The sequence below is a fragment of the Hippopotamus amphibius genome, chromosome X, assembly GCF_030028045.1.
Source record: "Hippopotamus amphibius kiboko isolate mHipAmp2 chromosome X, mHipAmp2.hap2, whole genome shotgun sequence".
NCBI lineage: Eukaryota > Metazoa > Chordata > Mammalia > Artiodactyla > Hippopotamidae > Hippopotamus > Hippopotamus amphibius.
Genome location: NC_080203.1, coordinates 92,883,745 through 92,908,651, shown reverse-complemented (window position 1 = coordinate 92,908,651; position 24,907 = coordinate 92,883,745). Strand labels below are relative to the sequence as shown.

General features: G+C 42.5%; 1 protein-coding gene and 1 non-coding gene across 9 annotated transcripts in view; one reads left to right on the top strand and one right to left on the bottom strand.

Moving 5' to 3' along the window:
- SHROOM4 (shroom family member 4) overlaps positions 1 to 24,907 on the bottom strand; it is a 395,362-nt gene that overhangs the window by 220,633 nt on the left and 149,822 nt on the right. Inside the window, exon 1 of one of the 8 annotated variants that reach the window (XM_057718527.1) lies at positions 2,884 to 3,223. The exons of the other annotated variants lie outside the window; for them this stretch is intronic. The gene's annotated coding sequence lies outside the window, so the exon portion shown is untranslated. Of the gene's footprint in view, positions 1 to 2,883; positions 3,224 to 24,907 lie in introns of those variants that run through there. 8 annotated transcript variants of the gene reach the window in all.
- On the top strand, positions 9,073 to 9,179 carry LOC130842844 (U6 spliceosomal RNA). Its single transcript, XR_009050617.1, has one exon. It is a non-coding gene; the product is annotated as a U6 spliceosomal RNA (small nuclear RNA).

Here is a 24,907-nt window from a genome sequence, read left to right as displayed (position 1 = left end):
GGTAGTACTGAGGAGAATGGCCTTGTGGGGAAAACATGTGTTGAGTGGTAACAGGCCAGACACAGAGAAGGAGGTGTAAGAGGAAGGGCAGGGGAAGCTGCCTGCCAAAGGTCAGGAACCAGAGCCACAGGTCAGCAGCAGTGGCTAAAATTTATGGGAAGGAAAGGAGGTGAGGCGCCCACATTTAACCACACTGTTCTATTATGGATTTCAGAGTGCCCAGCAGGGAGGCTGAAGGCACTAGAAGACCTTGTGGGGAGGTGCCTGCTCCAGAGTTTCACACACAAAACCACGATGCTAGAAATCTCTCCAGCGGCTATTACCTGGAAGTCATCCATTAACAATGATTTATAAAGTATCTCATGGAAGTACTATGTACTAGTATGTATTAGGTACCATGTGTATCTACTATGTACCACACTTTTAGGTACTGAGGATACTGTGGAGAACATGGCACCTCTCTTATTTTGGGCCCTTCTTCCACATCCAGCATTCCTGAAGTTCTGAGTCCAGGGTTTAAAACCTAGGCAGTCAGCCTTGATACCATCTTCTCCCCAACCATCCAATCTCTTACTGAGTTCTACTGAGTCTTCTTTTACAGTATCTCTTTGGCTTTTCCCCTTTCTATTTCTCCCCACCCCCCGCCACCATTTTCATTGAGACTCTTCCATATAATCATACTTCTCCTCCACAAAGCCCACCACCCACAGCTCCTGTTCTAGTCCAGGCCTTTAACATTTTCTGTTTAAAGTACTGTGTTAGTCTGCCAGCCAGTCTCAACTTGTTCCATCTCCAGTCACTGCTTTTAGATCATATCATGTCAAATATCAATTGGATTGTGGCACTTTACTATTCAAGAATCTTCACTGGCTGCCTATTTCTTAACCTGTCCTGCAGCAAATGTAAACCAGATCAGACTTTCAAAGCTATCTTTACCCACCCAGCCCAACCTCTCATGTCTCTGTTCCAATCACACCCTGCAACCAGCTTTGTGCCTTTGCTTTTGGTTTTCTAGTAGAATCTAGCACAGGCTCTGGAACTGGACCTTGGTTGGAATCCCAGCTCCACCACTTATAAGCTCTGTTGTTTTAGACAGGTGCCTTCACTGCACAGAGCTCTAGCTTCCATGATAATAAAATGGGGATAACAGTACCTAATTAATGGGGACGTAAAAAATCAAATGAGACAATGCATGTCAACTGCCTAGAACAGGGTTTCAGTTGTTACTGTGACTGTTCCCTCTGCCTGGAATGTCCCCTCCCATTTTGTTACTCTAAATCCCACCTGTTCTTCAAGGTACTGCTCAAGTAATGTCTACTCCAGGGAGCTTGCCCTTAGTAATCTAGCCCCCACAATTTAGCCCATCATAATATGTTTGATATTGCTCATCATCATTTCATGTATGTTAGTCTCATCCTACCAACTATACCAAGCCAGCAAGCAACGAGACAAAAACAAGTGAGACAGATCTGCTAGGTTCCTAGCCTAACTACCATTTTGTATGTATGATTCTATGTAAGTCACTTAACCCATCTGAGCTTGTTTTCTTATCCAAAAAAAAAAAAAAAAAAAAAACTAACAAAAAACAAAAAACAATAATCCTTACCTGGCTAGGTTATTGTGGGGATGAGAGAGAATATTCTCAAAGCATCTGGGACTGATGCATAGCATGTGGTCAATAAGTAGTAGGTACAATAGTAAGGGTCGTCAGCTCAGACTTGTCCTTCTCTATGGTTCATGACTACCTCCACCCAGATTTGTCCATCTACTGTCAAGGTTCCACTAGCATCACTCCCTTGCCACACTTTGAAAGATAGCTTACAAAGGCTCCTACTCTCTCTAGGGTTTCTCCGGGAGTGGGAAACAACACTAAAGGAGACAGAAGCAAGGCAGTGGGGGCTTTGGGACCACTGGAAGAAAGGCACAAGCTGCAGAGAGGAAAATCCCAGTAGAGCAATTGGAGCCAGAACTGGAGCCGCCTAGCTCTAGATTGGGAAAGGAGAGGAAACTATCTATAGGGACTGATACTTGGCCTATTATTATTCCTGAAGAGCCCTAGACTTGGAGTTAGTCCACACTCACATTCCAATCTTAGCTGTGTGACCTAGGGCAAGTCACTTCTCTGAGTTGTAGATTCTCCATCTGTAAAATGGAGACGATCACCATCCCTTACTCATGAGTTAAAGTCTGGATTAAATGCAGTTCCATGTGTGAAATCACTCAGCATAGTGTCTGACATACTGTTAACTTAAAAAAAAAATGTAACAACAGGGACCATTTATTGGGTACTTACGATGTACCTGACACCGAGCACTTTGCAAGCATTAGCTGATTCAATCCTCACTCCAGCCTTATCGGTAAGCACTATTATTATGGCCCCTTTACAGGTGCAGAAACAGAGGCACAGAAAGCTGAATTGCTTTGCCAAGAACACACAGCTAGTAACCAGCAATTGAGAATGAGGCTCAGGTCCTCCAACCCTTTTTAGGGTACCACACAACCCCACCTCCCCAAAGAGGGATCTATCTCAAAAAGCTTATACACCTAAGGATTCTCCTAGCCACTCCTTCAAGAAGCAGTCAGAAAAGGAAAGTCTCAGTAGTCCTGAAGTTTAAACCATCCCATCCTTAGGCAGTTGGAAGGAGGATAAGGAGAAATAAGCACAGAGGTAAGAAAATGCCAACCACCAACCATGTAGCTCCAGGCCTTGCTGTGGTGGCAACAACCCCTTTCTCCTAAGGCACTATCATTAAACATACACCCTATCATTCACTGCCCCAAAATTCCTTTTCTAGGAAGCAAAATGGGATATTGAAGAAAGAAAAGCTGAACAGGGAAGAGGGGGCAGCAGCCATGATGGCCATGGCTACCAGTAGTACCTACCATGGAAGTTGCTCAGGATGGGGAGATGGCTTAGGAGAGAGCTGGGTATCCAGCCAGCTCAGATGCTCCTCAACAACCCCTCCAGCCAGCCCCCAGAGCTTCTTTATGAAGGTTGGATCCTTCTTTAGCAGAAACCCATCTGCCGTCCTTTAAGTCCTCTTGAGAAGAGGGACCATCAGCCCAAGCCCCTGAGTATGATCCAAGGGGCTCAGGCACAGCCAGGTCCCAGTTTCAAGAACAGAAAAGAGTAGTACTGAAGGCAAGCTATGATCATCAGCCTGGTTGGGCCTAGAGGAGGCCACAGCCTTAGGGAATGAAAGCCAGTGTCAAGAGCTGGATAGGAGTGAAGACACTGCTCCAGAAACCAGCCAGCACCCTGGTGGCAAAGGGAAGGATGAAAGGCAGTTCCAGCAGCATAAACAGCCCCCCTGTTCCCTACTCCAGCCTCCTCTGAGCCCTGGCCCGCCCCCTTCCACAGCTCAGAGGCCAATAAGGAAGCTGGGCCCCCAGCCACTGCTAGAACTCAGGAAAGGAGCAAGGAAATGATGTTTGGGAAAGATAAAGCGGGTGTCTAAAAAGAATTTTTAAAAATACACGTAAGTGAGAGAGAAAAATACCCCAGACACATACACTTAAAAGAATTCCTGTGCTTCCTGGACTGGGTTGACCCCACCCAGCCATCTCCGCAGGTCCTCTGGGCCCCAGAAAAGGAAAGCTCAGATCAGCCGGGCCGAGCAGCCTCCAGGTCCAGAAAAGCAAGTAGCGCTACAGCTGATTTTACATAGCTGGGGGCGAGTAACCTGGAGATCTCCCAAGATGAATGTCCTGCTGCTATAGAAAGACTCACAAACCATTCTGGGCCTTATTTTTAGGGTCTACACGCCCCATGGGCACCTGAGTAGACCCAAAGAAAACTGCATTTCACACCAGAAACTCCAACTCCAGAATAGTGCTGCTTGGAGTCAGCATCCCTGCCTCTGCCATGATTTTGCTCTGACCTCTGGCAATTTACTCCCCCTCTCTGGGCTTCTGTTTCCTCTCTGCAAAATAAAACATTAAAGTCCATTGTCACAAACAACCCATCCAGCTATGGCATGTAATAGTCCCAGGCCCGAGGCTGGGGGTCCACATGATGTCCTCACTGATCCACGCAATAGCCAGAACCCAGAGCAGCCCCACAGGAGTTTGTTGTACACCCTAAGCCCAAGCTCAGGCCTCAGAATTTAATATCAAATCTTGGGGATTTAGAGTTGGGGTTTTCCTGTCATAATGTTCCTGGATCCCCACTCCAGTTTCCCTTGGCCTCTGGTCCCAATTCTAGCCATTTCTGGCCCCAGAGAGGGCTTATGTGAGCTTCCTCAGGACAAGAAGTATGCCGGGGCCTTTGCTTTCTAGCAAAATCATGCTGGGAGACTCCTTCCCCTCTCTTTCCTCTGTACCACCTAGGGAAGTTTGAGTGGACTTCTGTCTGTTCCACAAAAGGCAGGTGCCATCCAAGTAAGCCCATAAACCCTCCTTTGGTAGTTAGAAGTACTGTAAGGGGGAAATTTGGGGATTTTGTGCACATGTGGTTCTGGCTCAGAGTCTCAGCTTTCCCACCCACTAGATGTTTGGCCTCATGTCACAGAGCCTCAATTTCCTCATCTGCAGTGCATGCCTGACACACGATAGGCATTCAGTGAATGATACCTGTTATCAATATTATCCTCTATCCCAAATAATAATGGGCAAGGTACTGTTAGTGGTTAGAAAACAAATGCCTTCTAGCCACTTCAAGTGGCTTGAAAAAATGATGAGGAGAGTAAAAGGACTAATTAAGAGAAGGTTCAAAAGCCAAGCCTAGTTCTCTAGAGCAGCACTTCTCAAACTTCAGTGGCCAGACTAATCACCTGGCCATCTTGAATCAGATTCTGATTCAGTAGCTCTAGACTGGGCTCCAGATTCTGACTTTCTAACACGCTCTAGAGTGATGCTGATGCTGCAGGTGTGATAACCACATTCTGATGATACACTAGGGGATACAATACCTTTAGTGTTAGCAGTACACTAGGGAATAAGCCCTGGTCTGAAACAGCATCAGAATAAACAGTCCCTTCTAATGTCATTATTCAGGTCTGGGTACCCAGCCTTCCCTCATTTGGTCGCCTAGTGCCTTCCTTCTTCCACTCAGTAACCTAGTCCATAAAAATTTCCTAACAAAATAAATAATAGAAAATTTGATAGCAGTTTGGCCCTGTCAGTGGCCAGGTGGGCTGAGGAAGTTTTGACTAAAGGCGCAAGCATGTTCTTGGGACTGGCTCAGGGGGGAGTATGAGAGTTGGGTAGTCACCAGAGGAGGTGATATGATGGGAAAATGGGCACAGAAAGCATATACTCAAGAAATTCTTGGTCATAGGATGATAAGAGAGGAATGTGAGTGGTTTGGCCAGTTTGGGATTTAGAAAGGAAGCTGGAAGATGGGGTGGGGGTAAAAGAGGTACCCTCTCACTTAGCAGAGGTAAGTTCCAGACAACATGAGGAAGTATCACCTCCTATATTCAGGGGAAAGAAAAGATGACTGCTACTTTGCCAAGCACTCAGAGGATAAGAACTTGGCATGGGTACGAGGAGGGTGGGCACATGCAGGCAGAAGTGGCAGATCTGTCAGAAGCTGGCTTCCAGAAGAGGCCTTGTAAAGGCTGTTGTGAGAGGTAAGGGGAGGGTGGTGGACCAATTCTAGGAGTCAATCTCTAGCTGCTCTGGTGGGCTGTCACGCCAATACCTTCCGACAGCACTACCGGTCTCTGAGCCTGACTCCCAGCACACTCTTCAACAGCTACTTGGATGGAGGAAGGAAGGCAGGAGGCCAGCAGAAAGAGAACCGTGGCCCTGATCCAACCCAGGGCAAGAAGGAAAATATGGCCCCTGTTGCTTGGGGTTGTGCTTAGCCTGAGGTCTGGGCCATAACCTACTGCAGGCTCTTTCCTCTTTTGAAAGTGTTTAGATAAGGAGAAGCACAAAAGAGTGTCTTTGATTAGCTCTGTTTACTTTCTGTGGCAATTCCAGCCTCCCCCACCCCATACAGCACATTCCACCTGCCCCACATGAAGGAATCCAAGCTCATTCTGACCCGCTCAGCAGGAAGAGAAGCCTGCACACAGCCGGTGGACAGAACAATGCATGGCTTGTTTATCTGAAAGAAGGAGGCAAAAGCCACTTGATCACTGTAGAGGGATACAGAGCTCTGAAGGCCTCCTCACACCCTCACACTGCTAGCTGGGGGACCCTGGAGCCTGCTGATCCAGAGACCTTTGTTATACAGACTCAACAAAGGGGGCATATGTATGTCTATGTAAATGTGTGAATGTATATGTCTGTGTGCATGTATGGGTAAGCATGTGTGTATCTGTGTGTATATCTATGTATATGTGTGTGTGTGTATATATATATGTATAATTTTAAAGAGAACTTTTAGGACAAGGCCTTTTTTGTCAGTTGGGGAGCTACAATTTGAGTCATCTGAGGCATAGGTACTTTACATAGAAGGGACTTTTGGTAGCCAGTTCTGCCTCCCCGTTTCCCCATTTCCTCTACCTCCCCTCACCTCTCAGAATAACCAGGTCAAGTCCTTTCATGTAAATCTGCTGGATCCCCCTCTCCAGCCTCCACCTCAGGACCCATTAATGGCTAAAAGGAAACTCAGGGTAGTGAATAAGAAAGGAAGGGGATGTTGGGATGGGAGTAAAGACTCCCTAAAATGCTGTGCTGTGTGTCAAGGAGTGTCTTTTGGCTTTCTAGGTAAAGAGCAATACCCTCATCTGATTAGAGCCTTTTGCTTTCATTTCTTCATTTTTTCACATTGGAATCTTTAAAACACGGGGACATCTCTTTTTCTAAAGAAGGTTGGAAGGAAGAAACCATATGAATGATGTGGGAGAGCTCTGCAAATATTAGGGGCTAAAAATTGCTTAGTAGTTTAGAAACACAGTGCTTGGAGTTCTCCTTCAGAGTGGGCTGTGAAGCATACTCTAGTTTATCTATGTACAGTCTGGTAACACATACCCATCATAGACTGTTTCTTGTCAATGACTCTAAAGGCAAGGAGGTGGATAGTGCATGTTTCACAGCTTCCTTCTAGAAGCAAGGGGAGCAAGTCAAGAATCTGAATAACAAGAGGGCTTTCTCTCTTCCCTGTATGTACAAAAGCTAAGGGTGCAACACCAGAGGGCTGAGGGAGACTTCAGAGGAGCACATAGGGAAAATGACAGTAGGTTCACAGAACACCATCTGTTGAGTCAGCTTCTGCTGTGATGCTTAATTTCCTAAACCAACACCCAGAATGATAAAGAAGGTGGAGGGTGTTTGTCCTCCAGCTCCAATTTCTATCAGTAATATTTGTAGCATCCCTTGAGAAGAAGGTTACAGGAATAATAAAAGATTTCCTTTTTTTTCCCTTTAAGACAAATACCTCCTTCAGCTCTAACTCAGTATTGGAGTACCATTTTTCAGGAAAATGATGGAATCCACAAAAGTTTTGCCTAAAGTCAAGTCTCAAAACCTTTAGAATAGCTCTGGCCACTCCCTGATTCATCTCCACTACTAAAGACATGAAGGCCAAAGACAACATCCAATAACAGTGAGGACCTCAATAGAACCAAGAGAACCTATTTACTCTGCTTTGAGCAAACATGACAATAAGGAATGGCCAATGCTCAGCAGAGCTAGAGCACAGTGAGCAAGGTAGACTGTACAGGGACATGAGGTTGGGGAAATGCCAAGGCCAGGTCATGGAGTTTTCAAAGGCCAAGACAGGAAGTTTGTGTTTTATCCTCAGTGTAGTGGGAAGTAAGTTACTGGAGGTTGTTAAGCAGGGGACTACCATGATCTAAGTTTTATAAAGATCTCACTTGGCTGACAGATTTAGGCAGGACAAATGTAGAAGCCAGGGAACCAGTTAAAAAATGCTCTTATAGGTAAGAGATGATAGTGATTTGTTCTAGGGAGGAAGCAGTAGGGGTAGAGCAACGAGGTTTGATTAGACATATCTTGAAGAGGTATAGGTTACAGTATTTGTTGATAGATTGGATGTGAAGAGTGAGGGAAAAAGAAGAAGCCATGACATTTGGGTTATCTGGCATCTGTACCTTCTTAGCATAGAATTCATTCCCGAAACTGAGTCATTACTAGTTCTTAAAAAAAAAGTTCGCAGTCTTTACCATTCTTTTATTCAAGCATTTATGGAGCTCCTATCTACATTTGAGGTGCTTGGAGAGGTACTATGAAACATGCCAAAATGAAGATATAATTTCTGTACTCAAAAAATTTATAGTGTGGTAGGGGATGAATAAAAATGGCTAAGTAACTAAATAGGGCAGAATATCATGTCATAAAGGAAATGCTAACAAAATGAGAGTTTAAAAAAGGAGAACAATAAGGATTTACTGTACAGGGAACTATATTTAATATCTTGTATAACCTATAATGGTAAAAAACCCCAAAAAAGAATACACACACACAAACACACACACACATATATACACACACAGACAGACACATACATAATACAAGGTAGAACTAGAGCAATGATAGTGAGGGTGAAGCAGAAGGGAAGGATGTGAGAAAGAACATAAGAGACAGAATCAAGAAGCTTGGAGTACTAATTAAATATGGAGGAGAGAGGGGAGTTCTGACCATGAAATACCTAGGAGAATGGTGGTTTCACTAACCTAGATAAGGAAGTTGAGAGCCAGAGCTGGCTTTAGGAGACATGAATTTGATTTTAGACATGAGCATGTTTGATATGCTGTCAAATAATGTAGACAGTCATGCCCAGCAAGCAGCTTGACATCTGGGCTGCAGTGCTAGAAAGAGGTTAGGGTAGGGTAGGGACATGTGGTCATTACCCACAGAGAGAAGGCCGCTGACGCTGTTGCAGTGGATGTGACTGCCCATGGTAAATGCATGCAAAGGAAAGAAGGTGGATGACATATCTCTATAGAACAGCAATAGAGGAAGAAGAGCTAATCAAAAAGACAAAACAATAAAATGCCACTTTCAATGATATTAGCAATATATTTTTTTAACTAAGTGTCAGCAAAGTTGCAGGGAAAGAGGCATTCTTATACACTGCTGGATGGGAATGGATTGGGTATACATTTGTTAGAAGGAAACTTGCCATATGTTATCAAGAGATATAAAAATGTTCCTACTGTGCTTGCTTTAGCTGTACGTATACTAAAACTGGAACAATACAGAGAGTATCAGCATGGCCCCTGCACAAGGATGACATGCAAATTTGTGAAGCACTGTATATTTTTTCTGGAATTAGACAGTGGTGGTGGTCACACAACCTTGTAAATATACTAAAAACCACTGAGTCATACTTGAAAGTAATGAATTTTATGGTAGGTGAATTATATCTGTTTTTAAAAATGTTCCTACCCTTTAATCTAATCTTTCCATTCCAAGGATTCTATCCTAAGAGAGCAATTAGAGATGCACACATTGATTTATGTACATGAAGTGTCATCGACTGCAAGGTTATTTATAATATAAAATTAGGAATATCCTAACTGTTCAACATTCAGGAAGTTAGGTGAAGTACTGTGTATCTACATGAAGGAATAATGGTCTGCCATTACAAAAGTGAAAAAACAGTATACAAACCTGTATGTAGTACCTGTCCAATTCAAAAAATATATATCCATACATACCTATTCATGTATAAGCATACACATATTAAAAGGCTGTATGAAAATGTACTAATATCTTACCCCACTAAGTATTTATCTCTGTGTGGCAGAATTAAAGGTCATTTTAATTTTTTATACCTTTAGAAAATTTCAAAATTTTCTACACTACACGTGTATCATTTTCGAATGAAAAAAGGTTTCCAAGGAAAAAGGACACCCTTCTACACAGACATATCATTTACCCTGGCAAGTGTCTAATACAACTGTCTAACACATTCCTAAGTTAGGAATCTGCAATTATACTTATGATTCCACTTAACTCTTTCAAACATCTGGATTTTGCCCTCAGGGAAACCAGCTCAGAGCCCACCAACCTAGCAAAATGGTTTCCCCAACAAATGGTTTCCTGCTTGGCAGTGGATTCCTCTGTTTATTCTACTAATTAAAAAAAAATTCCATCTGACAGTTTTTTTATCCCAATGTCAGCATTAGTTGCTGTTCTTTGCTGTGAGAGGTGCCCAGGGCTGGAAGAACAAGGAGCAAGTTGAGAAGAGGCCAGTGAGAGGAAAAGGGAGGTCAAGTCAAGGTCAGCATCAAGGCCATGCCCAATGGGTTAAAAAAATGTTACTACTCAGGGCCTTCTTGGCTTTAGTTTTTTCTAGGTGCCTGATGGACTTGGTGGGACAAAGTTGTGTGGAGAGGGGACAAAGCATAGGAAAATCTGATGGGAGGGTGGCAGCAAGTACTATTTGTGAAGCCATTTAACTGCTAATATTTACAGTTCGTGAAGAATTTTCATAGGCATCCATTCCATTTAATCCTTCCAACAACCTCATAAACTCCATGTTAGAAAAGAAAAAACTCAGGTTCGGAGGTGAAGTCAATGATACAAGACTTGAATCCAAGTTCTTTGCTTCCAAATTCCTGTGTTTTTTCCCTAAACAATAGTTCTCAAAGTTTGTCAAATAGATCAGCATCAGCATCACCTGGGAACTTGTAATAAATGAAATTCTGGGGCCCCACTCCAGACTTTTTGAATCAGAAACTCTGATAGTGGAGCCCAGCCATCTGATTTTTAACAAGCCTTCCAAGGCATTCTGATGCACACTCAAGTTCGAGACACATCACTCTAAAGAATGATACTAAACATTTGAGAACAGTTTTTCAAAGGGCTTCTTTAAAATACTGGCCGCTGCTGCTTTGACTTTTGTGGGGTCTTGTCTTCCAAGGCAGCCTGGGAACCTCCCTTCAACTGCCAGTGGCTCTGTATCCAATAGAGGGCAGCTGCTTGAATAGAATTTGGGCTCCGGGGCAGGAACATTCTACTTCATGGTCAGGCACATCCCAGAACCAAGAGGGCAGTCCCCACATCACAACTTCGCTTGCTGAGTGGAGATATGAGCTGGCAAGCAGCTGCCATATATCTGTCTCCCCTGCTGAAGTTTCTCTTCATCAAGCTTTCACATGATTTTACAATGCTCTGCATGAGCCCCTGGGAAATTCCCTGATCTGATGTATTTATGTTTACAAATCTCTAGTTCATCAAGCTTTTCATTTCTTTGGATTTCAGTTGGGTTTTTTTTAATGGATTTGGAAGCAACAATTTAGAAAAAATATACAGCAATTTGAACAAAATTATTTTTCTTCTGGGGAACCTGGACTCCCTACTCCCGCCTCACCAACCCATTTCCTACCCAATTTCCTCACTGTAGGTAACTGTTTCTCTCTCTCATACACAAAAACACACACACACACACACACACATTCAATCATGCACATTCCTTCCCAATGGGATGGAGAACAAACAAATCAGTAATTTTTTTGAAGATTGGACTTGACATACTGGATTTTAATTTTTGTCAGGGTAATGTTTATAAAACTGAAACAAAACCCACACATGGATATGGATTTAATTTGAAAATGCTAAAGCTGAAAGACAGAATCACGGACTGAAAATTATAAAGTTTTCAAAATTCTAGGAGTGAACAGAATTTGTTGTATTTTCCCTTCTACACAGGTACTTGCACTGAATTCGTTCATGTATTCATTCATTCACTGATTTAATCATTAGTTACTGAGAGCCAAGAAAGCACTGTTCAAGGTTCCGGGGACAAACTAATGAATAAAATGGACAAGATAGTCCTCATGGGGCTCAATTCAATAAATATATAATATGACACATAGTGCTAAGTGCTATGAAGACAGAGAAAGCAGGGTAAGGGGTAAACTGTCAGGGCTATGTAAGGGCCGATTCTATTTTAGAGAGTGTGGTCAGGGAAGGCCTGTGTTAGGAGGTGATATTTAATCAGCGACTTAAAGTCAGGGAAGGAGCCAGGTGAATATGAGGGAAGAATGTTCTAGGCAGAGGCATCACCCAGGGCAGTGGTTCCAAGATAGGATCAGCTCGCCATGGTCAAGAACAGCATAAAAGCCAGTGTGGCTGGAGCAGAATGAATAAGACAAAGAGGGGTAGGAAATGAGGTTAGGGAAAGAGCTAAGGGCCAGGTGAGTGGGTCGTTTTAAGGACTTGGGATTTAATTGTAAGAGTGATGGGAATAAATCCTGTGTCTATCATGTTTTTAATAGGTGCCAAGGAGTGTGAAAAAGGCTGCACTTATGATCCTGGCCCTCAAGAAGCTTTCAATCCATTTGGGGAAACAAGCCAGAATTACAGGAGACTTGAAAAGGGATGGGAATTCTTGATGACTCATGAATACTTGTTCCTAACATTAATGAGCCATCTTTAGTAGAAAAGACCTCCAAAGGAGAAAAAGGCTTGTTTCCTATGCCAATTTGAGAAGATTCTTCCACGCCATACTTTAGGCATTTTTTATCTCAAAAGCACTTAGAGTGTTTACTATGTTTTACAAATATTGCAACATTTAATACCCATAACAACCCTATGAAGCAGGTGCTACTATTGCCATCCCCACTGTGCAGAGAGGAAAATCAGAGGGTTGGAGAGGTTGAGTAACTTGCCCAAGATCAGAGAACTACAAAGTCACAGTGATGGTATTTAAACCCAGGCAGTCTGGCTCCAGAGCCCATGTTCTTAACCACTATTTTAACCTGCCTCATCTACAGGTAGAGATAGAAGGATGGGAAGGGGAGGTATGATGAATCTAAAACTGAGAATAAAAGGCAAAGTCTCCCAGATGTCGTGGGTGACCAAGAAGAGTTCTGGGGCCTACGGGAGACCTGGGGAGAAGACTGAATTAGCTGGGGGGAGAGCTAGAAAAGCAGGCTGTGGGATTCTGCATCCACGTTGAGGGTCCACGAGGATTGTGAATGCACATCATCCAGACAGGAGTGCTTTGATAGTGGAGACATTTCCTGTGGGAAACTGAGAGGCCACGGTACTTTAGGATATCTTGACCTGCTGAGTACAGAATACATAATTGTCTAACAGCCTGCAGCCAGAAAAACCTACATAAAAGAGGTCACGCTTGAGGTCTGGTCTTGAAGGAAGGGTAGGAATTGACCAAGATGAAAGGTACTTCTATAGAAGGAGTAGCATGTAAAAATCATGGAAATATGAGGAAAAAATAGTGTCCTGAAGGTAGGGCGTATGAGAAGGGGTGGTGGGAGGTAAGGCTAGAGAGGCAGGCTGGGCCAGAACACAGAAGATCAGGGTGTCATGCTAATGAGTTTAGACTTTTCCCACAGGCACTGGGGAACCAGTGAAAAATTGTAAACATGACAATGGCAGAATCACATTTGCATTTTGGGAAGATGTATCTGCTAGCATTTTTAGGGAGAAAAGAAGCAAGTGGACCAGTTAGGAATTGAATGTTATAGTCCAAAGTGATCTATGACTCAGGCATAAAGTGGCGAGGCAGATGTGAGATTTGTCTGAGAATGGTCTAGGAAGTAGAACCAATAAATCTTGGTTCCTGGTTGGACAAAATGTGATGGGTAAAGAAAGAGCCCAGAGCGTCTGCCAGATTTCTCACTTCACCAAATGATTGAGCCTGTCACCAAGAAGACTGGGGAGGGAAATTAGTCCAATTTTGGACAAGTTGATTTTTAAGTTTTTATTTTTTAAAGCAATACTTGCAAAAGGAAAACCATTCAAACAGTGCAAAGGCATATACAATGAAAAATGAGTTCCCCATACTCTGGGGGAAACCATCATTAACAGGGTTTTGTTTATCACTGAGCAGCAGTATGGCATAGTGTTAAGAATATAAGCTCCAGAATCAGACTGTCTAGATTTGAATCTGCCACTGCTAGCTGTGTGCCCTTGGGCTAGTTATTTAACATCTCTGCCTCACATTATCTGTAAAATGGGAATTATAATAACAGAACACAAAAAAGCATACTAGAATACTGTTCAGAATCTTGCTGTTAGTGTTTAACAATATATCTTGGAGATAATTTTGTATTTGCATGTATTTTTTCACAAATTTTTAATAACCACCTAGTATTGCACTTGTGTGAATTTTTCATAGTTTATTTAACCTTTATGCAATTAATGAATATTAAGGTTGTTTCCAATTTTTGGTTAATACAAATAATGCTGCAATGAACATCTTTGAACATCTCTTCACATATGTATATGATTATATCTGTTAGATAAATTCCTGTAACTGGAATTCTGGTTCAGAGCATATGAATGTTCAATTGTGATAAAGTCTCCTGAAATCCAAAGAGGTTAAGCTAATTTGCATTTCCACCAAAAATGTATTAGAGCAGTGCTTTTCAAACTTTCATGTGCAAACAAATCACCTAGGGATCTCATTAAAATGCAGATTCTGATTTAGTAGGTCTGGGATGGGGCTGCATTTGTAACCAGCTCTCAGTTTATGCAGATACTGCTGGTCCAAGGATCACAATTTGAGTAGCAATGTATATAGCAGGGTGTAAGAGTATGCATTTCTCCACATGCTTGTCAAAAAATGTGTATTACATGCTCTGATTTTTGCCATTCTGATTGGTGAAAGTTGTATCTTCAGGTGAGAGTTGCTGCTTAAATTAACCTATATTTCTTTAATTATGAGTGTTGTTGAGTATCTTTCTATTTATTTTTATAAGCTAATTTCCTTTTTCCCTGGGCTGGTTTCTTAGGTCCTTTTTCCTCTTTTTAAAATAATGGTTTGTTGGTATTTTTCTAAGTGATTCTCAATCTAAAGAGCTCTTTATATATACAGGGAACCAACCCTTACCCATATCAGATGCAAATCCTGCTTCCAAGTTTTTTGTCTTTGGATACTGTTTATGTGTTTTTGTGGTGCTATAAATTTTAACTCTCATGTAGTCAAATTTAACAATTTTCTCCTTTATGGCTTCCTTTGTGTCTTGCTTAGAAAGACCTTTAATATTTAATAATAAAATCATATGTTAAAAATCTAAACTATGCCTTTGAATCAATTCCTAGGTTCAATTATGGTCCATTGATCTGTCTATGCATGTGGTAGTACCAAACTGTTTTAATAACTGTAGTTTTATAATATGTTTCAACAGGACTGGTCCCTTTCTCCCTTATTACTCTTCTTTTTCAGACCTTTCTTGACTAATCTTACAGATTTATATTTCCATACATACTTTAGAATCAGCTCAGGCATGTTGAATTATAATGTGTTTGGGAGAAAACTTGGTGGCGAAGTATAACATGCAGTTGAAAATAATAATCTGGTGTCTAGGAGTGTGGTCTTCTCTGGATATAGAAATCTGAGAGTCATCAGTGATACCCGAAGCCTCTCAAGAAAAGTTCATAGGATGGGAAAGAGGATTTGAGACTGAACTCTAGGTTAGTGGTTCTCAAAGTTCAGTCCTCAGACCAGGAGCACCAGCATTACCTGAGAACTTCTTGGACCTGACTACATCAGAAACTTGGTGGCGGGGAGTAATATGTTCCTTAACTAACCCTCCAGAAGATTCTAATGCACACTCAAGTTTGAGGACCACTCTTCTAATGTATACCTATAGTTAAGAGACAAATTAAGACAGCTGAAAATAAGTAGTAGTAAGAAAACCAGGAGAAAGATATATTTAATAATCAAAGCGGGGCTTCCTAGGTGGTGCAGTGGATAAGAATCTGCCTGTCAATGCAGGGGACATGGGTTCAATCTCTGCTCCAGGAAAATCCCACATGCCGCGGAGCAACTAAGCTCGTGCACCACAACTGTTGAGCCTGCGCTTTAAAGCCCATGAGCCACAACTATTGAGCCTGTGTGCCGCAACTACTGAAGCCCACATGCCTAAGGCCCATGCTCCGCAATGAGAAGCCACGGCAATGAGGAGCCTGTGCATCACGATGAAGAGTAGCCCCCACTCACCGCAACTAGAGAAAGCCCGTGTGCAGCAACGAAGACCCAACACAGCCAATAAATAAATAAATAAATTTTTAAAAAGACTTTAAAAAAATAATCAAGAGAAGAAATTTACAGGAAAAATGTTCAGTAGGGCCAATATTTATTAAGCAATGACATATCACCTCATATATTCATATAGCTCTATAAGGCAGATACCATTATTCCCATCTTGCAGATGAGAAAATTTTGGTAAATTTGCAAAAGGTCAACCAGCTGATATGTGATTTGACACCAGTGCTATTATATACCAGTGGCTATATGCCTTCCATTGCACTCCTTCCACTGTACTGCTGAAAAACTGCTATTGAAAAATTGCCCACTGGAAACGGAGAAAAAAAGATGCTCCTTGATATTTTTTTCTCAATCTGGAGGATACTAATTCATCTTGGAACTATAGAGAAGACTGTCCCGTAGTGGGAGAAACCAGACTGCAGTGAGAAAATGGGAAGAAGAAAAAGGAGGCAATGAGTATAAAGATACTTTTCAAGTGCCTAAGAAGCCTGGCAGTGAAGGAAAAGAGATTAGTAATTGGAGGAGGATGAAAGTTAAGGAGAGGTGATATTTTTAGGATGAAGTGGCCACCAGAAGATATTTATGTGTAATTGAGATCAGTTTAGGTTAGAAGTAACATTCTATAGGTCTAGGACAATCTGTGGTCTTGATTTGGACCAAAACATCACACCAGATCTACCTATGCTCTACAACTGCCAGCTGAATATCTACATATCCCATCAATCCCCTCAAACTAAAGACAAAACAAAACAAAAGCAAACAAACAGAGCGGAGTCAAGATGGCATCTTGGGAAGACATGGAGATCGCGTTACCCACAAATAGATAGGTTGCTGGAGGCCGGTGGGGGACCTGAGGCCAAAGGAGACAGCAGGAACTCCGGAGCAACTGGGTAGGACCTGGGGGAAGTCAGGGGGGTGGGGAAGGGGAAGCCAGAAGGGACTGGTGGCCCTGGGGGGTGGCTGGGTGAGGGGGGAGGTTCCCGCCTGGAGAGACCGTTGGGGGCTGGGGAGATCTGAAACCGCAACTGGGTTTCTCCTGCCTGGGAGGCCAGAAGGCCTGCTGAGCTCCCGGGCTTGGGGGCCTGCTGGGCTCCCCAGTGGGGTCCTCCATCCTCCAAGGACCCCTCCGGGCTGCCTGGGTCCTGGGGGGTGTGGGAGGGAGGAGGTACGAGTAGGCGGAGAGATGGACAGGTGGGGGTGGGGGCTTTGAGATCGGGGGGACAGGGAGGCAAGAGGGCGTTTCACCTGCCTTCTTGGCCAAGAAGGCTGACTGGGCTCCCAGGCCTGGTCCTTCGCTCTCCGGGCCCCCCTCCAGCATGAGGGTCCTGGGGGCATGGGTGGGAAGGAGACAGGGGGAGGGAGAGAGGCAGACAGTGGGGGTGGGAAGGGATCTCTCCAGGTCAGAAGAATAGGGGAGGCACTGCCGGGTATTTCTTCTGGGCGGGTCCTCCACCTTCCAAGGCCCCTCTGGGCCGTTGGTCCTGGGGTACAGGAGGGAAGCAGTGGGGGGAAAAGAAGAGAGGCAGAAGCAGGGAGGGACCCTCTGGGATCAGAGGATTAGGGGAGGAGCGAAAGGCATTTGCACTGCCCACTGGCCCAGGAAGCCTGCTGGGCTCCCGGGCCTGGCCTCCAACTCTCCAGGGTCACCTCCCAGACGCGTTGGTCCCAGGGATGTTGGAGCGTGGCAGGGGAAGAGGAAGAGAGGCAGACTGGTGGTGGGACGTTCCAGGAGCAGAGGACCAGGGGAGGTGTGGAGGACCTCTCCCCTGCCCACTCGAGCCCGGCAGGCTTGCTGGGCTCCTGAGTCTGGTTCCTCGGTCTCTCCGGCTGAGCAGGTCATACAGGCGTGGGAGGGAGGGAGGAGAGGAGAAGAGGAAGAGAGGCAGACAGTGGTGGGGGGGACCTTGCAGGACCGGAGGGATCAGGGGGGACACTGCAGGAAATCTCCCTACCCGCTTGGCACCGGGAGGCCTGTTGCACCCCCAGGCCTGGTCTTTGGTCTTCCAGGGGCCCCTCTAGATCTCACTGGTCCTAGGAGTGTAGAAGGAAAGCAGGGAAGAAGAGGAGAGGTGGGCAGGGGAGGGGGCCTTCTGGGATTGGAGAATCAAGGGAGGCAGGGAAGGTATTTCCCCTGCCCACTAGCCCTGGAAAGGCTGCTCGGCTCACGGACCTGGTCTTTCACACTCCAGGTCCCCCTCCAGCTGCTTGGGACCTGGGGGCGGGGCAGGGGAGAGGAGGAGAGGCAGACAGGGACCCTATGAGACTGGGAGATCTGGGAAAGTGCCGCAGGCGTTACCCTAGCCCAGTTGGCCCTGGGAGGCCAGATGGGCGTCAGAGTCTGGTCTCCTGTCTTCCAGTGCCCCCTCCAGCTGTGAGGGTCCTAGCGGAATAAGAGGGAGGGGGTGAGGAAGAAGAGAACCCAAGGGGGAGGGACCCTCCAAGATTGGAGGACTAGGGGAGGTGCCTAGCATTTCTCCCACCAACTCAAGGCAAGAGATCCTTATGGGTACCTCGACCTGGTGCTTTGCCCCCAGGACGAGAGGCATTCCTGGGCCCCTCTGCCTCATTGGGCTTAAGCCCCATTCCCCACCAACCCCAGGGCCTTTTCTAAGTGTAGGCCCTGCCCATTGCCTAACCACCCTCCCCCCCCACCTTGTCTAAGCCCCGCAGTCACAGCCAAGGCCTTTTCTGGCTTTTTATTTTCTTTTTCTTTCTTCCCATCTCCTCACTTTGGCTACTGCAGTTGTTTTACGTTCCAGTTGTTGCTCCATCTTTTTTTTTAATTTTTTAATTTTTATTTTTAAAACACATCTGTTAGTTTCCTATTCTTATCATATTTTTTATCTTGCTACTGTTCTACTGTTCTCCTACTTTTTAAAAAATTTATTTCGTTTTCCTGCTCCACATGGCTTGTGGGATCTTGAGTCACAAGCCCAGGGTCAGGCCTAAGCTCCTGAGGTGGGAGCTCTGAGTCCAAAACATTGGACTAACAGGAAAACCCAGATCCCAGGGAATATTCAGCAGAGTGAGGTCTCCCAGAGGTTCACACCTCAACAGCAAAACTCAGCTATATTCAACAGCCTACAAACTCCAGTGTTTAAAACCTCAGGCAAAACACCCATTGGAACAGGAACACAATCGCACCCATTCAAAGTGGGGGGGAAAATGAGATGACAAAAACTACGTCAGAGATGAAGGAACAAGGTAAAAATACACAAGACCAAATAAATGAAGAGGAAATAGGAAAACTGCCTGAAAAAGAAAGCAGAGAAATGATAGTAAAGATGATCCGAAATCTCGATAACAAAAGAGAGAAAATACAAGAAACAGTTAATAAGGACTCAGAAGAATTAAAGAGCAAACAGACAGTAACAGATACCAAAATAACCAAAATTAAAAATACTCTAGATGGTATAAACAGCAGGATAACTGAGGCAGAAGAACGAATAAGTGAGTTGGAAGATAGAATGGGGGAAATAACTGCCACAGAGCAGGAAAAAGAAAAAGGAATAAAAAGAATGGAAGACAGTCTCAGAGACCTTGGGGACAACATTAAGCTCACCAACATTCGAATCATAGCCATCCCAGAAGAAGAAGAAAAAAAGAAAGGGTCTGAGAAAATATTTGAAGAGGTTATAGTGAAAAACTTCCCCAACATGGGAAAGGAAATAATTAACCAAGTCCAAGAAGCACAGAGAGTCTCATAGAGAATAAACCCAAGGAGAAATACAATGAGGCACATATTAATCAAACTAACGACAATTAAACACAAAGAAAACACATTAAAAGCAGCAGAGAAAAGCAACAAATAATATACAAGGGAAAACCCATAAGGATAACAGCTGATCTTTCTGCAGAAACTCTGCAGGCCAGAAGGGAATGGCAGGATATACCGAAAGTCTTGAAAGAGAAAAACCTACAGCCAAGAATACTCTACCCAGCAAGAATCTCATTCAGATTCAACGGAGAAATCAAAAGCTTTACAGGCAAGCAAAAGTTAAGAGACTTCAGCACCACCAAACCAGCCTTACAACAATTGTTAAAGGAACTTTTCTAAGCAGGAAACACAACAGAAGGAAAAGAACTACAAAAACAAACCCAAAACAATTAAGAAAATCATAATAGGAACATACATGTCATTAATCAACTTAAATGTAAATGGATTAAATGCTTGAACCAAAAGACACAGACTGGCTGAATGGATACAAAAACAAGACATATACATATGCTGCCTACAAGAAACCCACTTCAGACCAAGGGATACATATAGACTGAAAGGAAGGGGAAGGAAAAAGATATTCCATGCAAATGGAAGTCAAAAGAAAGCTGGAGTAGCAATACTCATATCAGACAAATTAGACTTTAAAGTAAAGACCATTAAAGGAGACAAGGAAGGACACTACATAATGACCAAGGGATCCATCCAAGAAGAACATATAACAATTGTAAATATCTATGCACCCAACATAGGAGTCCATCAATACATAAGGCAAATGCTAACAGCCATAAAAGATGAAATCGACAGTAGCACAATAATAGTAGGAGACTTTAACACCCCATTTACATCAATGGACAAATCATCCACACAGAAAATAAATAAGGAAACTCAAGCTCTAAATGACACCTTAGATCATGTTGACTTAATTGATATTTATAGGACATTCCATCCAAAAACTACAGAATACACTTTCTTCTCAAGTGCACATGGAACATTTTCCAGGATAGATCACACCTTGGGTCACAAAAAAGCCTCAGTAAATTCAAGAAAATTGAAACTATATCAAGCATCTTCTCTGACCACAACACCATGAAAGTAATATCAATTACCTGAAAAAAAAAACTGTAAAAAATACAAACACATGGAGATTAAACAATACTCTATTAAACAACCAAGAAATCACTGAAGAAATCAAAGAGGAAATCAAAAAATACCTAGAAACAAATGACAATGAAAACACAACAACCCAAAACCTATGGGATGCAGCAAAAGTAGTTCTAAGAGGGAAGTTTATAGCAATACAGTTCTACCTCAAGAAACAAGAAAAATATCGAATAAACAACCCAACCTCACACCTAAAACAATTAGAGAAAGAAAGACAAAAAAAATAATCCCAAAGTGAGCAGAAGGAAAGAAATCATAAAGATCAGATGAGAAATAAATGAAAAAGAAATGAAGGAAACAATAGCAAAGATCAATGAAACGAAAAGCTGGTTCTTTGAGAAGATAAACAAAATTAATCAGCCATTAGGCAAACTTAGGGAAAAAAGGGAGAAGACGCAAATCAACAGAATTAGAAATGAAAAAGGAGAAGTAACAACTGACACCACAGAAATACAAAAGATCATGAGAGACTGCTACAAACAACTATATGCCAAAAAATATGATAATCTGGAAGAAATGGACAAATTCTTAGAAAAGTACAATCTTGCAAGACTGAACCAGGAAGAAATAGAAAATATGAACAGACCAATCACAAGTACATAAATTGAGGCTGTGATTAAACATCTCCCAACAAACAAAAGCCTGGGGCCAGATGGCTTCACAGGCAAATTCTATCAAACATTTAGAGAAGAGCTAATACATATCCTTCTCAAACTCTTCCAACATAGAGCAGAAGGAGGAATACTCCCAAACTCATTCTATAAGGCAGCATCACCCTGATACCAAAACCAGGCAAAGATGTCACAAAAAAAGAAAATTACAGTCCAATATCACTGATGAATATAGATGCAAAAATCCTCAACAAAATACTAGCTAACACAATCCAATAGCACATTAAAAAGATCACACACCATGGTCAAGTGGGGTTTATCCCTAGAATGCAAGGATTCTTCAATATATGCAAATTAATCAATGTGACACATCATATTAACAAACTGAAGGATAAAAACCATATGATAATCCCAATAGACGCAGAAAAAGCTTTTGACAAAATTTAACATCCATTTATGATAGAAACTCTCCAGAAAATGGGCATAGAAGGAAATTACCTCAACTAAAGCCATATATGACAAACCAACAGCCAACATTGTTCTAAATGGTGAAAAACTGAAAGCATTCCCTCTAAGAACAGGAATAAGACAACGGTTCCCACTCTCACCACTATTATTCAGCATAGTTTTGGAAGTGTTAGCCACAGCAATCAGAGAAGAAAATGAAATAAAAGAAATCCAAATTGGAAAAGAAGAGGTAAAGTTATCACTTTTTGCAGATGACATGATATTATACATAGAAAAAGCTAAAGATGCTACCAGAAAACTGCTAGCAGTAATCGATGAATTTAGTAAAGTAGCAGAATACAAAATTAATGCACAGAAATCTCTTGTATTCCTATACACTAACAACAAAACAGCAGAAAGAGAAATTAAGGAAACTCTCCCATTTACCTATGTAATAAAAAGAATAAAATACCTAGGAATAAACCTGCCTAAGGAGGCAAAAGACCTGTACGCAGAAAACTATACAACCCTGATGAAAGAAATCAAAGATGATACAAACAGATGGAGAGACATACCATGTTCTTGGATTAGAAGAATCAAAATTATGAAAATGACTATCTTACCCAAAGCAAATTACAGATTCAGCGCAATTCCAATCAAAATACCAATGGCATTTTTCACAGAACAAGAACAAGAAATGTTACGATTTGCATGGAAATGTAAAAGACCCAGAACAGCCATAGCAATCTTGAGAAGGAAAGATGGAGCTGGTGGAATCACGCTTCCCGACTTCAAACTATACTACAAGGCCACAGTGATCAAGACAGTATGGTACTGGCACAAAAATAGAAAGGTAGATCAATGGAACATAATAGAGAACCCAGAGATAAACCGACACACATATGGGCAGCTTATCTTTGACAAAAGAGGCAAGAATATACAATGGAAAAAAGACAGTCTCTTCTATTAGAGGTGCTGGGAAAATTGGACAGCAACATGTAAAAGAATGAAATTAAAACACTTCCTAACACCATACACAAAGATAAACTCAAAATGGATTAAAGACCTAAATGTAAGGCCAGACAATATAAAATTCTTTGAGGAAACCATAGGCAGAACACTCTATGACATATATCACAGCAAGATCCTTTTTGACCCACCTCCTAGAATCATGGAAAAAAATCAAGAATAAACAAATAGGACCTCATGAAACTTAAAAGCTTTTGCACAGCAAAAGAAACCATAAACAAGACAAGAAGACAACCCTCAGAATGGAAGAAAATACTTGCCAATGAAGAAATGGACAAAGGGTTAACCTTCAAAATATATAAGCAGTTCATGCAGCTTAATACCGAAAAAGCAAATAACCCAATCCACAAATGGGCAGAAGACCTAAATAGACATTTCTCCAAAGAAGACATACAGATGGCCAACAAACACATGAAAAGATGCTCCACATCACTAATCATCAGAGAAATGCAAGTCAAAGCCACAATGAGGTATCACCTCAAACAAGTCAGAATAGCCAGCATCAAAAAATCTAGAAACAATAAATGTTGGAGAGGGTGTGGAGAAAAGGGAACTCTCCTGCACTGTTGGTGGGAATGTAAGTTGGTATAGCCACTATGGAAAACAGTTTGGAGGTTCCTTAAAAAACTAAACATTGAACTACCTTATGACCCAGTAATCCCACTCCTGGGCATATACCCAGAGAAAACCATAATCCAGAAAGAAACATGTACCACAATGTTCATCGCAGCACTATTTCCATTAGCCAGGACATGGAAGCAACCTAAATGCCCATCAACAGATGAATGGATAAAGAAGATGTGGCACATATATACAATGGAATGTTACTCAGCCATAAAAAGGAACGAAATTGAACTATATTTAATGAGGTGGATAGACCTAAAGACTGTTGTACAGAGCGAAGTAAGCCAGAAAGAGAAAAACAAATACTGTATGCTAACACATATAAATGGAATCTGAAGAAATGTTAGTGATGAACCCAGTGACAGGGCAAGAGTGGAAATGCAGATGTAGAGAATGGACTTGAGGACATGGGGCTGGTGTCGGGGGGGTGGTGAAGGTGAAGAGGAAGCTGGGATGAAGTGAGAGTGTAGCATAGACATAGATACACCACCAAATGTAAAATAGGTAGCTAGTGGGAAGTTGCTGTATAACAAGGGTAGATCAACTCGATGATGTATGATGCTTTAGAGGGCCAGGACAGGAAGGGTGGGAGGGAGTCACAAGTCAGAGGGGATATGGGGATATATGTATGAATACAGCTGATTCACTTTTGTGTACCTCAAAAACTGGTACAAGAGTGTAAAGCAATTATATTCCAATAAAGAGCTTTAAAAAAACCTAGAAAATAACTGCTAAAACAAACAAACAAAAAAACAAAAACAAACAAAAAACAAACAAACAGATACCAAGCCTAGCTCTTCCTAATTTATCTTTTCGTTTTGTCGTAAATCCTTAAAGGACTGATTGGGTCAAACCTTGTAACCATTATTTCCTTCTCTTCCTCGGCCTTTATACTGAATCACTTACCAAGCCCCGGCTTTGAAATATCTCCCCTGTTAACTCGTCCTGTCCATTCCTACTGTCACTACTTTATACAAGCAATCATTTCACATGGCCTCACTACATCCAGTCCGAACCATCACTTTCCCACAAATACCAATTTCATTCTTATTCACCTATTCACAATCCTGTAACAACTCCTCATTGCCTACTAGATAAACTTTGCTTTTCTGGGCCTTCTATGAGATGGTTCAAACTTTCTTAATATTCCTCAAACCTATATCTATATTCCTCTCCATCCTCTCTTTTTTTAAGCTCTTTATTTGAATAGAATTGCTTCACACTGCTGTGCCAGTTTTTGCTGTACAACAAAGTGAATCAGCTATATTTGTACATATATCCTCATATCCCCCTGCTCCCATGACTCCCTCCCACCCTCCCTATCCTAGCCCTCTAAGTCATCACTCATCATCAGTTTGATCTCCTTGTGTTATTCAGCAGCTTCCCACTAGCTATCTATTTTACATTTGGTAGTGTATACATGTCAATGCTACT